This window comes from Muscardinus avellanarius (assembly GCF_963383645.1).
Source record: "Muscardinus avellanarius genome assembly, chromosome: 1".
In the NCBI taxonomy this organism is placed as follows: Eukaryota; Metazoa; Chordata; class Mammalia; order Rodentia; family Gliridae; genus Muscardinus; species Muscardinus avellanarius.
In genome coordinates this window covers 101,262,072-101,273,448 of record NC_137786.1, presented here as the reverse complement: position 1 = coordinate 101,273,448, position 11,377 = coordinate 101,262,072, and positions in this window count along the sequence as shown.

The window sequence follows — 11,377 nt, the reverse complement described above, 5'->3', positions numbered from 1 at the left end:
AGAGACCCTGTTTCCAAGTAAAAATATAAAAATAGGTCTGGGAGCGTAGCCTGGAGGTAGAAGGGCTTCCAGGAAACCCAGTACCACCTCCATCAAAAAAAAGGGCAGGGGGTGTGGCTCGGAGGGCAAATGCCCCTGGGTTCCATCCTCAAACCTACAAAAAAAAAAAAAAAAAAAAAAAAAAAAAGAATAAACCAGGCGTGGTGGCGGCGCTTATAATCCCAGAATTGGGGAGGCTGAGACCAGAGGATGGCGGTTCGCGGACAGCCTCAGCTACTTAGTGAGGCCCTCTACAACTCATTGAGACCCAGTTTCAAAATAAAGAATATGAATAAAAAATTGGGCTGGGGGTATAGCTTGGAGGTAGAATGCCCCTGGGTTCCATCCCCAGACCCGCAAAAAAAAAAAAAAAAAGCCAGGTGTGGTGGCGCACACTTGTAATCCCCGCGCTTGGGAGGCTGAGACAGGAGTATTGCGCAGGTTTGAAGCCAGACTCAGTGGCTTAAGAGACCCTGTTTCCAAATTAAAAAAAATATAAAAATAGGTCTGGGAGTGTAGCCCGGAGGTAGAAGGGTTTCCAGGAACCCCAGTACCACCAAAAAAATTAAAATTAAATTAAAAAAGAATAAAAAAAATAGGGCTGGGAAGTAGCTTGGAGGTAGAATGGCCCAGGATTCCATCTCCAGGACAGAAAGAAAGAAAGAAAGAAAGAAGAGAAACAGGGTCTCATTAAGTTGTCAAAGTTGTCCTTGAACCTGCAACCCTCCTGTCTCAGCCTCCCAAGTACTAGGATTACAGGTGTGTGCCAGCATGCCTGGCTAAAACCAGGATTTCAATCCAGGCCTTGTCCGTGGTACTCTCCACAACTGCCCCGAGTCAGCTAACAACACTGGTCATCTGAGAACCCCTCAGGAGAAGTCTTTACAAAGATGGCCAGTCCAGACCTTGACTGATGGCTGCCCCTTGTGCCCCAGTTCCCTCACCTGTATCACTAAGGATGGGAACAAGGGCGTTTGCCACCTTGCTCAATGGGGTACAGGATAGTCTTCAGTGGGGTCATACTCTGTGATTTCAGCTTAACTGCACTTGATGGGGTGCCCGGGCCTTTGGGGTCTCAGCCTTCAGCTGAACACTGGGACCCTAGGTCTCCCTCACCCCCTCCCCATAACTTTTTTTTTTTTTTTTTTTTTTTTTTGCGGAACTGGGGATTGAACCCAGGGGCCGGTCCACCTTCAAGCCATACTCCCAGATCTATTTTTTTTTTTTTAATTTGCAGTCTTTGTGTGTGTGTGTGTGGGGGGGAGGGTACTGAGGGTGGAACCCAGGGTCTTTTCTACCTCCGGGCTATACTCCCAGACCTATTTTATACTTTATTTGGAAACAGGCTCTTACTAAATTGCTGAGAGCTACACCAGTGATCCTCCTGTCTCAGCCTTCCAAGTCCTGGGATTACAAGTGTGTACCACAGCCGGCTAGCCCCCCCCCCTTTTTTTTGGGTGGTACTGGGGATGGAAACTAGGGGCTTTCTATCTCCAGGCTATACTCCCAGACCTGTTTTATACTTTATTTGGAAACAGGGTCTCACTAAGTTGCTGAGGCTGTCTGGAAACCATGATCCTTTTGTCTCAGCCTCTTGAATGTTGGGATTAGAATTGTGGACCACCATTAGAATTGTGGACCACCACCAGGGGCATTCTACCTCCAATGTCCGGCTTTTCATAACCTTTTTTCCTATGTGTGGCACTTGGTATTGAGCCCAGGGGCATTCTACCTTCAAGCTATACCCCCTAGCCATTTTTATTTTTTGTTTTGAAATATAGTCCTAAGTTTCTGAGAGTCTCCATAAATTGTTGAGGCTGGCCTCTAACCTTCAATCTTCCTGTTTCAGCCTCTGAAGTAGTGGGACTACAGACATGCACCACCATGCCTGGCTCACTCCAGTACCTTTAAAGGGACAAGGGAACTGTGAAACTAAAAGGAAAGTTTAAACAAGGTAGATCTCTCTCCCAAGTGGTCGAGGCTTGCCTAACCCTGAGAAATCATTAGGTGGCTTATGCTGGTTGGGGGACTCCAGCCTCAGAACCAAAGACTCTAAGGACAGAAGTTTGGAGGGAGCAAAGACCAGGCTAATCCCAGCCCCCTCCCGCCCCCAGAACACATTTCCTCTTGCCCAGGCACAACTAAACTACATGCCACAGACAACCATAGATACAGCTTCACACCCTTGCCAGGGGCAGAGAACTCAGCCGGCAAGGGAAGCAGGGAAACCCTGCCCCTGACAGTAACCCTGAGCTCCTGTAGCACAATTAGGTTCAACTGTCCTGCAGGAATGGTACTGAGTGTCTCAGAGACCAGAGCAGCGGCTCTAGGCCCCCTCCTCCCTTGGGAAGAGAGAGGGCAAGCATTGAAGGGAGGGGGCTTGGGAGAAGAGGAAGCCCCGTCCCCACATCAGGAGGTCCCGCCCCAGCGAGGCTCCCCGGACCTGGGGAAGCTAGCCTAAAAAAAGTGCCCTTTCCAGGCCTGTGGGCAGAGCAGGGTGGTGTGGGGGAGGCCGCTGGAGGGGCTGGTTCTGTCCTCTTTTCAGTCTGGCCCAGAAGCCAGAGCATTGTCGTAGATGCCCTTCCCACTGGGACTTTGGGAACCAGCCCAGTCTCTCTCTTTAGAGCCCCAAAGATCCCATCCACTAACCCCAACTCTACTTTCTTGTCTCCAGAGAAAAGGGAGCTCAGGCAGCACTTGGGGTGGGCCGAGGATGAACTGCTCTTTGAACTGGTGGGACTGGTTCTGCACCTGGGCAGTCATGGGTTGCCTGCTGGGCCAGGGAGGAGGGAGGCCTCAGGAAGGGGCCCCTTGTAAATCGTTAACTCCAAGAGCCGCCACTGAGTCCCCAGGGCCCTAACCCTAGATGTGACTGTGGCCTGAGAGTGCCCGCCTCCAGGCCAGAAGTCAAAGGTCAGAGGTCGGAGCCAGAGGTCTCAGCACCTGGGCCTTTCCTTCCCCCAACTATCAAGAGGAGGGGGAGGGGAGTTTCTGTGGGGACAGCCCTCCCCTCTCATCTTAATCTGCCCTCCAGGCTGGCGCTGCTGCACGGGACCTACCATCTCTCTCAGGAAAGAACCAGGCACTCTGGGTGGGCCTCCAGGGCAACCCCCCCACCCCTGTCCCACAAGCCCAGTTCCAGGTAATTCTGCCAGTCCCACCCATTCCACCTCAAGGGGTGGCACCAGGACTAGATAATGAATGAGGCTGGATAAAGAACTAGACCTTCAGAGCTGGGTCCGCAGCATCCTTCCAACCGCATTTCCCTGTCAGTCGGGCCTGGGGTGGGGTCCATAAAGGCTGCCTTTGTGGAAGCTGTGTGTTAGGAAACCCTTCACCTGCTGGGTAGGTACTCTGTTCAGCAGTCCATTGCTATTTTGCTAATAGGAAACTGAAGTCTGAGAGGGAAGGGGACTTACCCTGACCATGACAACAGTATAAGAACAGGGTCTGGGTACGGGCTGGTTTTGTGCTTGCAGGGCTGAACCAGCTACAGGCCAGGAGACACCCTGGAGGGAGGCGGGGCTGGACACGCCCTCCGCCTCACTGTAATACAGCAGGACCTCCCATTGGGCAGGTGGGGGTGTGGGCCGAGACCGTCCGTCCGTGCCCTCAGGAGCCCCTCCTCCAGCCCACACCCCCAGCTGCGAGCACAGGAAGGCTTGGCTGCTGCCCCCACCCCCAAATCCTCCAGACAGGCCAATGAGGGAGGATTGACGGTGCTGCCACCCTTGTCACAAGGGAGGCATCTCAGAAGCCTAGGAGACAGAAAAAACATCAACTTTTAATCGAGATTGCAGATTCAGAAAAGATTCATAAGTGAAATGATTCCCCGAGGAAATATAAAAAGTTACTTACGGCATGGCTAAATTAGGCATGCTTCAATCAGGGATGTTGAGAAATCATTAAGCTATTCAAGATGATTTTTTAGATATACGTGAGCTCTGTCAGGAGGCCTAGCCATTGCTTCAGCTAGTCACAGGGCATATGGCCCAGGGCTGGCCTGGCCTCTGGTGACACCATCTTCCCCTCGCCAGACCCAGGGGTAGAGGAGGAAATGGGGAGAACCCCCAGCTGTCAGGCCCCAGGAGAACCAGGGACCCAGAGACTAGCAAGGGAGTGGGGTAGGAGAGACTATGGTTAGAGCTTTTTATTTTAATTTGTTTATTTTGTGGTACTGGGAATGGAACCCGTAGGTCTTCTACCTCTGAGCTATAGCCCTGACCTATTATATATTTTATTTGGAAACAGGGTCTCACTAAGTTGCTGAGAGCCTCACTAGTGGCTGAGGCTGGCTTCGAACCTGCACAGTCCTCCTGTCTCAGCCTCCCAAGCACGGGGATTAAAGCATGTGCCACCACCCCTGGTTTAGAGCTTTTTATCGATGAAAGTCGTTTTCTCCCTCTTCCCAAAAGCATAACGGGTGAGCAGCAGGGTGATAACCTTCCTTGGAAAATTAAAGAGGGGACCCACTTCATATCTCCTGACTCCTTTCCTATTCTTTGGGTCAGCCAGAGGAAGTAGGCACTTTATAAGGACACAGGAAAAACAGAGAATCCAAGACCCATGCCCAGACAGTGAGAGGCTGGAGGAGGGTGTAGATCATTGTCTTGAGTCATTCCCTCCAGGAAAAAAGAGGCCATGAACCTCCCAGGGAAAGTCCTAGGACATTCTCCCTCCTGCTGCAGCTGCCTTCACGTTCCGGGGTGGAAGGCTCAGCTGAGGTCTGACCCTCCTCTCCTGCTGCAGCCTGTGGGGATGTTTCTGCCCTTGCTCTCCTCCTGGGTCCCTGGGACAGGACCATGGCTGCATACCCATCGCCCTTGCATTCACGCACTCCTGGGGCCCAGGATAAGGCCTTACCATCCCCATGAGCTGCCCAGCGCCCAGCACTAAAGAAATGTTTACTGAGGAACCAGGGCATCAGGATGTGTCTGGAGCAAGTCTGTGTCATGTAGGGGGCAGGGCACTGGGAGAACAGGCAGTCCAGGGCACGGAGTGCATGTTCAGGAGACTAGTGGCGGTGCCTGAACCCCTTTTTCTTGAGGCCCATCAATTTGAGTAGCCCCCTCCTCCACTGCCAAATCATCAGAGAAGAAACCTGAGCTGGATGGTGGTGGCCATGCTGCCTCGTGGGTGACCCGAACACGATCCTGGCCAGGCCGAGGCGCTATTTTAAACCCTAGCCCCAAGCTGCCGCTTTAGTTGGCCAGGTCCTTCTCTGATTACAAAGCCACTGCCCACCCCTCCAGACACTCCCTCCTCCTTACCCTGGGACCCCTTACGCTGGTGCTGGATTCAGTGGGTGGCCTGTCACCTGGCACCAATCCCATCTTCTTCCTTTCAGTTTGTTGACATAGGCATCACCACCCCTCCATCTACACAGGCAACAGTTGACCTGGATGTGCGCGCGTGTATGTGTGTTATTGGGATTGAACCCAGGGATACTCGAGTACTGAACTGCACCCCCAGTCCATTTTATTGGTTTTTTTTTTTTTTTTTTTGGTGCTGGAGATTGAACCTGGGACATCCTAAGTCTGAGCTAAGTTCCTAGCCCTTTTTTATTTTGAAAGAAGGTCTCGCCAAGTTGCTGAGGCTGTCCTCGAACCTGTGGGCCTCCTGTTTCAGCCTCTCTAGTTATTCATTTTTTTGTGGTACGGGAGATGGAACCCAGGAGCATTCTACCACTGAGCTACACCCTAACCCTATTTCATTTACTTATATTTTTGCAGTACTAGGGATTGAACCCAGAGGCATTCTACCTCTGAGCAACCCCCCAGGCCTATTATTATTATTATTATTATTATTACTTTTTTAGTAGTAGTAGTACCGGGGATAGAACCCAGGGGCATCGCACCTCCTAGCTACACCCCTAGCCCTATTTCTTAGTCTTTTTTTTTTTTTGGTGGGTCTGGGGATGGAACCCAGAGGCATTCGACCTCTGAGCTACACCCTCTGCCTTCCCAGACCTATTTTATATTTTTTTATTTGGAAACAGGGTCTCACTAAGTTGCTGAGAGCCTCACTAAGTAGCTAAGGCTGGCTTCGAGCCTGTATAATCCTCCTGTCTCAGCCTCCCAAGTGCGGGGATTATAAGTGTGCACCACCACACCCAGCTTTTTATTTTTTATTTTGAAACAGGGTCTCACTAAATTGCGGAGGGCCTCACTAAATAGCTGAGGCTGTTCGCGGACTACGATCCTCAAGTCTCAGCCTCCCAAATGCTGGGATTACAAGCGTGAGCTACCAAGCCCGGCTTCTTTTTAATTTTGAAACAGGGTCTCACTGAGTTCTGAAGGGCCTCGCTAAGTAGCTGAACCTGTCCTAAAATCACTATCCTTCAGTCTATGCCTCCTGAATACTGGGATTACAAGCATGCGCTGCCACCACACCCGGCTTTTATTATTATTATTATTATTATTATCATTATTATTATTTTGGTGGTACTGGGGTTCCTGGAAGCCCTTCTACCTCCGGTATACACTCCCACGGGCTACACTCCCAGACCTATTTTTTAACATTTTTATGTGGAAACAGAGTCTTTTAAACCAGGGAAGCTGGCTCCGAACCAGAACGATCCTCCTGTCTCCACCTCCCAAGCAAGGGGACTACAAGCATGCGCCACCACGCCCGGCTATTTATTATTATTATTATTATTATTATTATTATTATTATTATTTTTGCGGTACTGAGGATGGAACCAAGGGGCATTCTACCTCCAAGCTACACCCCCAGCCCTGCTTTTTTTTATTCTTTTTTTTTTGCGGGTCTGGGGATGGAATCCAGGGGCATTCGACCTTCGAGCTACACCCGTTGCCCTATTTTTTTTATTCTTTATTTTGAAACAGGGTCTTACTGAGTTGCAAAGGGCCTAAGTAGCTGAGGCTGGCCGTGAACCTGGATCCTTCTTTCTCAGTCTCCCAAATGCTGGAATTACAAGCATCTGCCACCATGCCCAGCTAGCCTCTCTAAAATTCCCGAGGCTGTTTCATTTCCCCTATTTCAGCTTCCTAAATACTGGGATTACAACTGTGTGCTTCCAAGCCCAGGTCATTAAAAAAAATTTTTTTTTTTTTTTTTTTGGTGGTACTGGGGATGGAACCCGGGGCCTTCTACTTCCAGGCTACACTCCCAGACCTATTTTTATTTTATTTTAATTTTTATTTGGAAACAGGGTCTCTCAAGCCAGCGAGGCTGATTTCGAACCTGCAAAATGCAATCCTCCTGTCTTCTCCTCCTAAGCATGGGGATTACAAGTGTGCACCGTCACACCCAGCTAAATTTTGAAACAGAGCTGGGCATGGTGGTGCACACTTGTAATCCCAGTACTTGGGAGGCTGAGACAGGAGGATCACACAGGTTCGAAGCCAGCCTCCGCTACTTAGTGAAGCTCTCAGCAATTTAGTGAGACCCTGTTTCCAAGTAAAATATAAAAAAATAGTAAAATATAAAAAATGGGTCTGAAGCCGGGCGTGGTGGCGCACGCTTGTAATCCCAGCATTTGGGAGGCTGAGACCGGAGGATCGCGGTTCGCGGATAACCTCAGCTACTTAGTGAGGCCCTCTGCAACTCAGTGAGACTCGGTTTCAAAATAAAGGATAAAAAAAAAAAAAAAAAAATAGGGCAGGGGGTGTAGCTCAGAGGTAAAATGCCCCTGGGTTCCATCTCCAGACCCGCAAAAAAAAAAAAAAAAGGGTCTGGGAGTTTAGCCAGGAAGTAGAAAGCTACTGGGTTACATCCCCAGTACCACACACACACACACACACACACACACACACAAAAAAAAAAAAAAAAAATAATAATAATAAAAATTAAAAAATAAAACAGAGCTGGGTGTGGTGACACATACTCAGTACTTGGGTGGCTGAGACAGGAGGATCACCCAGGTTCGAAGACAGCCACAGCTACTTAGTAAAGCCCTCTGCAACTTAGTGAAACCCTGTTTCAAAACAAAGAATAAAAAAATAAAAAATAAAGCTGGGCATGGTGACGCACGCTTGTTATCCCAGTATTCGGGAGGCTGAGACTGGAGGATCGCAGTTCGCGGACAGCCTCAGCTACTTAGGCCACCCACAACTTAGTGAGACCCTGTTTCAAAATAAAGAATAAAAAATAGGGTAAGGGGTGTAGCTCGGAGGTCGAATGCCCCTGGGTTCCATCCCCAGACCTGCAAAAAAAAAAAGAAAAGAAAAAAAGGCTGGAGATGTAGCTTAGAGGTAGAATGGCTCCTGGGTTCCTGGTGATCCATTACTGGAAAAAAAAAAAAAATTAAACAGGATCTCACTAAGTTACCATGGCCTTGAACCCATGATTCTCCTGTCTCAGCTTCCCAAGTACTGGAATTACAGGTGTGTGCTGGGCAGATGATCTGTATTTTTTTTAACCATGGTACCGGGGATTAAACCCAAGGGCATTCTACCTCTAAGACACATCCACAGCCCTTTTATTTTACTTTATTTTTTGAAAACAGAGTCTCACCAAGTTGCTGACAGCCTTAGTAAAGTGCTGAGGCTGGCTTTGAGCCTGAGATCCTCCTGTCTCAGCCTCCAAGTACTGGGATTATAGGTGCGTGCCACCGCACCAGCTAGTATTCTGAGATTTCCCCATGGATGCAAGGAATGAGAGCACAGCCTGGACTCGGTGTGAGCACTGTTTCTGCTGGGGGCAGAGCATGCAGGCCAGGATGAAAGACACAAGTGGGGACTTCACAGCAGTGCATCTGTGTACCAGAGCTTTCCCTCCCCTGCCTGCCTGGGCAGGAAGAGGAAGGAAACGACTCAGGGGAGCCCCCTCCTCAGTTCTCTGGGTCAAGGACAGTTTTTTTTTTTTTTTTTTGCGGGTCTGGGGATGGAACCCAGGGGCACTGGACCGCCCAGCTACACTCCCTACCCTATTTTTATTCTTTTTAAAATTTGAAACAGGGTCTCACTAAGTTGTGGATGGCCTCACAAGTTAGTAGTTGAGGCTGTTCACAAACTGCGATCCTCCGGTCTCAGCCTCCCGAATGCTGGGATTACAAGTGTGCACCAAGCCCACCAGGCAGGGCAGTGGATTTGATATTCGATATCATTCTGCCAACCCCCAGTGCTGCTCTGCTTCCCAGCTTCCTGGAGGGGGCAGTCATCAGCTCAGGTGGCCCAGCTGTCAACTAGAGGACTGCGGGGACCTGTATCCATAGTCCTCCTCCCACAACAGTATCCCCCACTGGCTGAGTCCTGCCAGCCCATCTCTAGCCCAACAGTGACCTAAAGGGAGGCAGCAGAGACACTTCGAGGGCAACAAGGGAAGGGAGGAGGCTGATTAGCCATGCTGGCAGCCCCATCTCAAGCGGCCTGAATAGATAGCCCCATGACCTCATCTATTCCCCCATCCCCATGACTTGTGGCCTCAGCAGTGAGGTGTTGGCACCAAGCCTGGCACTGCTGAGCAGTGATGCTGACAACCCTGCCATCTCAGGCAAGCAGGGTTTGCTCCAACCTGGCAGTTAGGAACAAGGGAGTAGGGGTATTTCCTGTGCTTTTGAACTTGATACAGCTGGGGACAAGGGAGGGGCTTTGGAAGACACCCCCCCCACACACACACAACTGCAGCTCTTTGGCATCCCAGTGGTGTCCTAACTTTCCCTTTTAGGCTGCTGGTCCCGAGGTTAGACCAGTGATTCTAAACTATAGACTCAACCGGGTGTGGTGGCGCACGCTTGTAATCCCAGCATTTGGGAGGCTGAGATAGGAGGATCCAGGTTCCTGGACAGCCTGGGCTACTTAGTGAGGCCCTTTGCAACTCAGTGAGAGAGACCATGTTTCAAAATAAAGAATAAAAAATAGGGCAAAACCAAAAAGACCATAGACTCTCTCAGAGGGCATCTGGCAATCTCTGGGGATACTTTTCACTGTCACAACTGTTGCTACTGGTACAAACAGGTAGGAATGAGGGATTTTGCTAAACATTTTACAGTGTATGGAGCCAAGAATAAGATGACCTCTGGCCCAAAGTGTCAATAGTACCGAGGTTCAGGAACTCCTGAGTTAAACACTGGAAGGGCCTGCCTTGTCTAATCTGGGAGCCCCAAAATGGGCAGGGGGCATTTTCCACCCCTCGTCTCCACTGCATTTACAGGCACAAGGCTCACATTCCCCCACAGCCCCACTGCCCCCTACCCGGGCAGAGAAGGCCCAGTTCTTCAAAGGCCCCTGTGGCCTTAGGATGTGCGAAACAGCCTACCCACTGCCCACCAGAGGGGACCCACACATCCCACCTCCAGGCAAATCCCACGGAGGAGCCCGCCCTGCGGCCACCTCTGGACAAGGCTGGGGCTTTCATGCGTCTCCAGGCCCATCCCTAAAGGGCCGCCCCAGCTTGGGGCTGGCTGCCTGGAAGCTGTGGCCTCATCTCCCTGCCCCCGCCCATTCCTATTTAGGAGGCAGCCATGGTGGCTCAGCTCCTGTCTCTGGTTTCCTAGGGAGCTCTGCTGAAGCAGCCCAGCCTTCGTGGGTCCATCTGTCAGAGAGGCTGTTCCGCCCCATCGATTGCTGTTCCCAGGGGGCTGTGTTGCTCGAGGGACCCAATGTGGCCGCCAGATAGGAGGGAACCACACAGATAAGAGGCGGGAAGGGGGGCAGCTTGGCAGCAGGCAGAGCCAAGAGGGGCTGACACTGCACCAAGGTACAAAGCTAGACAGGCGGGAGGCGCAGAGGGCCGAGCGGGCGCGGCAGCCCAGCTGGAGTGACCTCTGAAGCCAGCCCGCACCCTCGGGACTCGGCTTTACCTTTGGACACACCAAATTCCCACTTGCAAAGACAACAATGACAACAGCTGAGGTTTATTGAGCAGGAGCAGCGTGCCTGGCCCTGGGCTGGGCTCCACACACTCTGTTTCACTCGAGGATCACGCATTCACATCAGGTGCTATTACTCCAGCGCGAGGAGAGGCTCGAGAGGCCCCAGCGCTGGTCGGGAGCCACACGGAGGAGCCACAGCTAGTCTTGGAGGCTGTCAGCCGGCCGGGTGGCTGGGCCCCGGCCCCAGCCAGCCCTGAGCCAGGTCCGAGGGGGAGGAGACAGTCTCGCCTGGCCAGAGGCCCTGCCCAGCCTCCCTCCCGGAGCCGCCTCGCCTCCTCCCCTGGGCTGCGTGACATCTGCCCCGCTTCCCGGCCCAGACAGCTGCCCAGAGCCACGTCAGCACTTCCACCGGAGTCTGGAAACTGGCTCGGCCCGGCCCTGCCTGAGGGAGGACGGAGGGGGGTGTGGGTCCCCCGGAGGGCGCTCCGAGGGTGGCCCAGTCACAGCAGCCAAGCAAAGGAAGGGGTCGCAAGATGTTGGGGGGGCGTGTCTTGTGGGCCT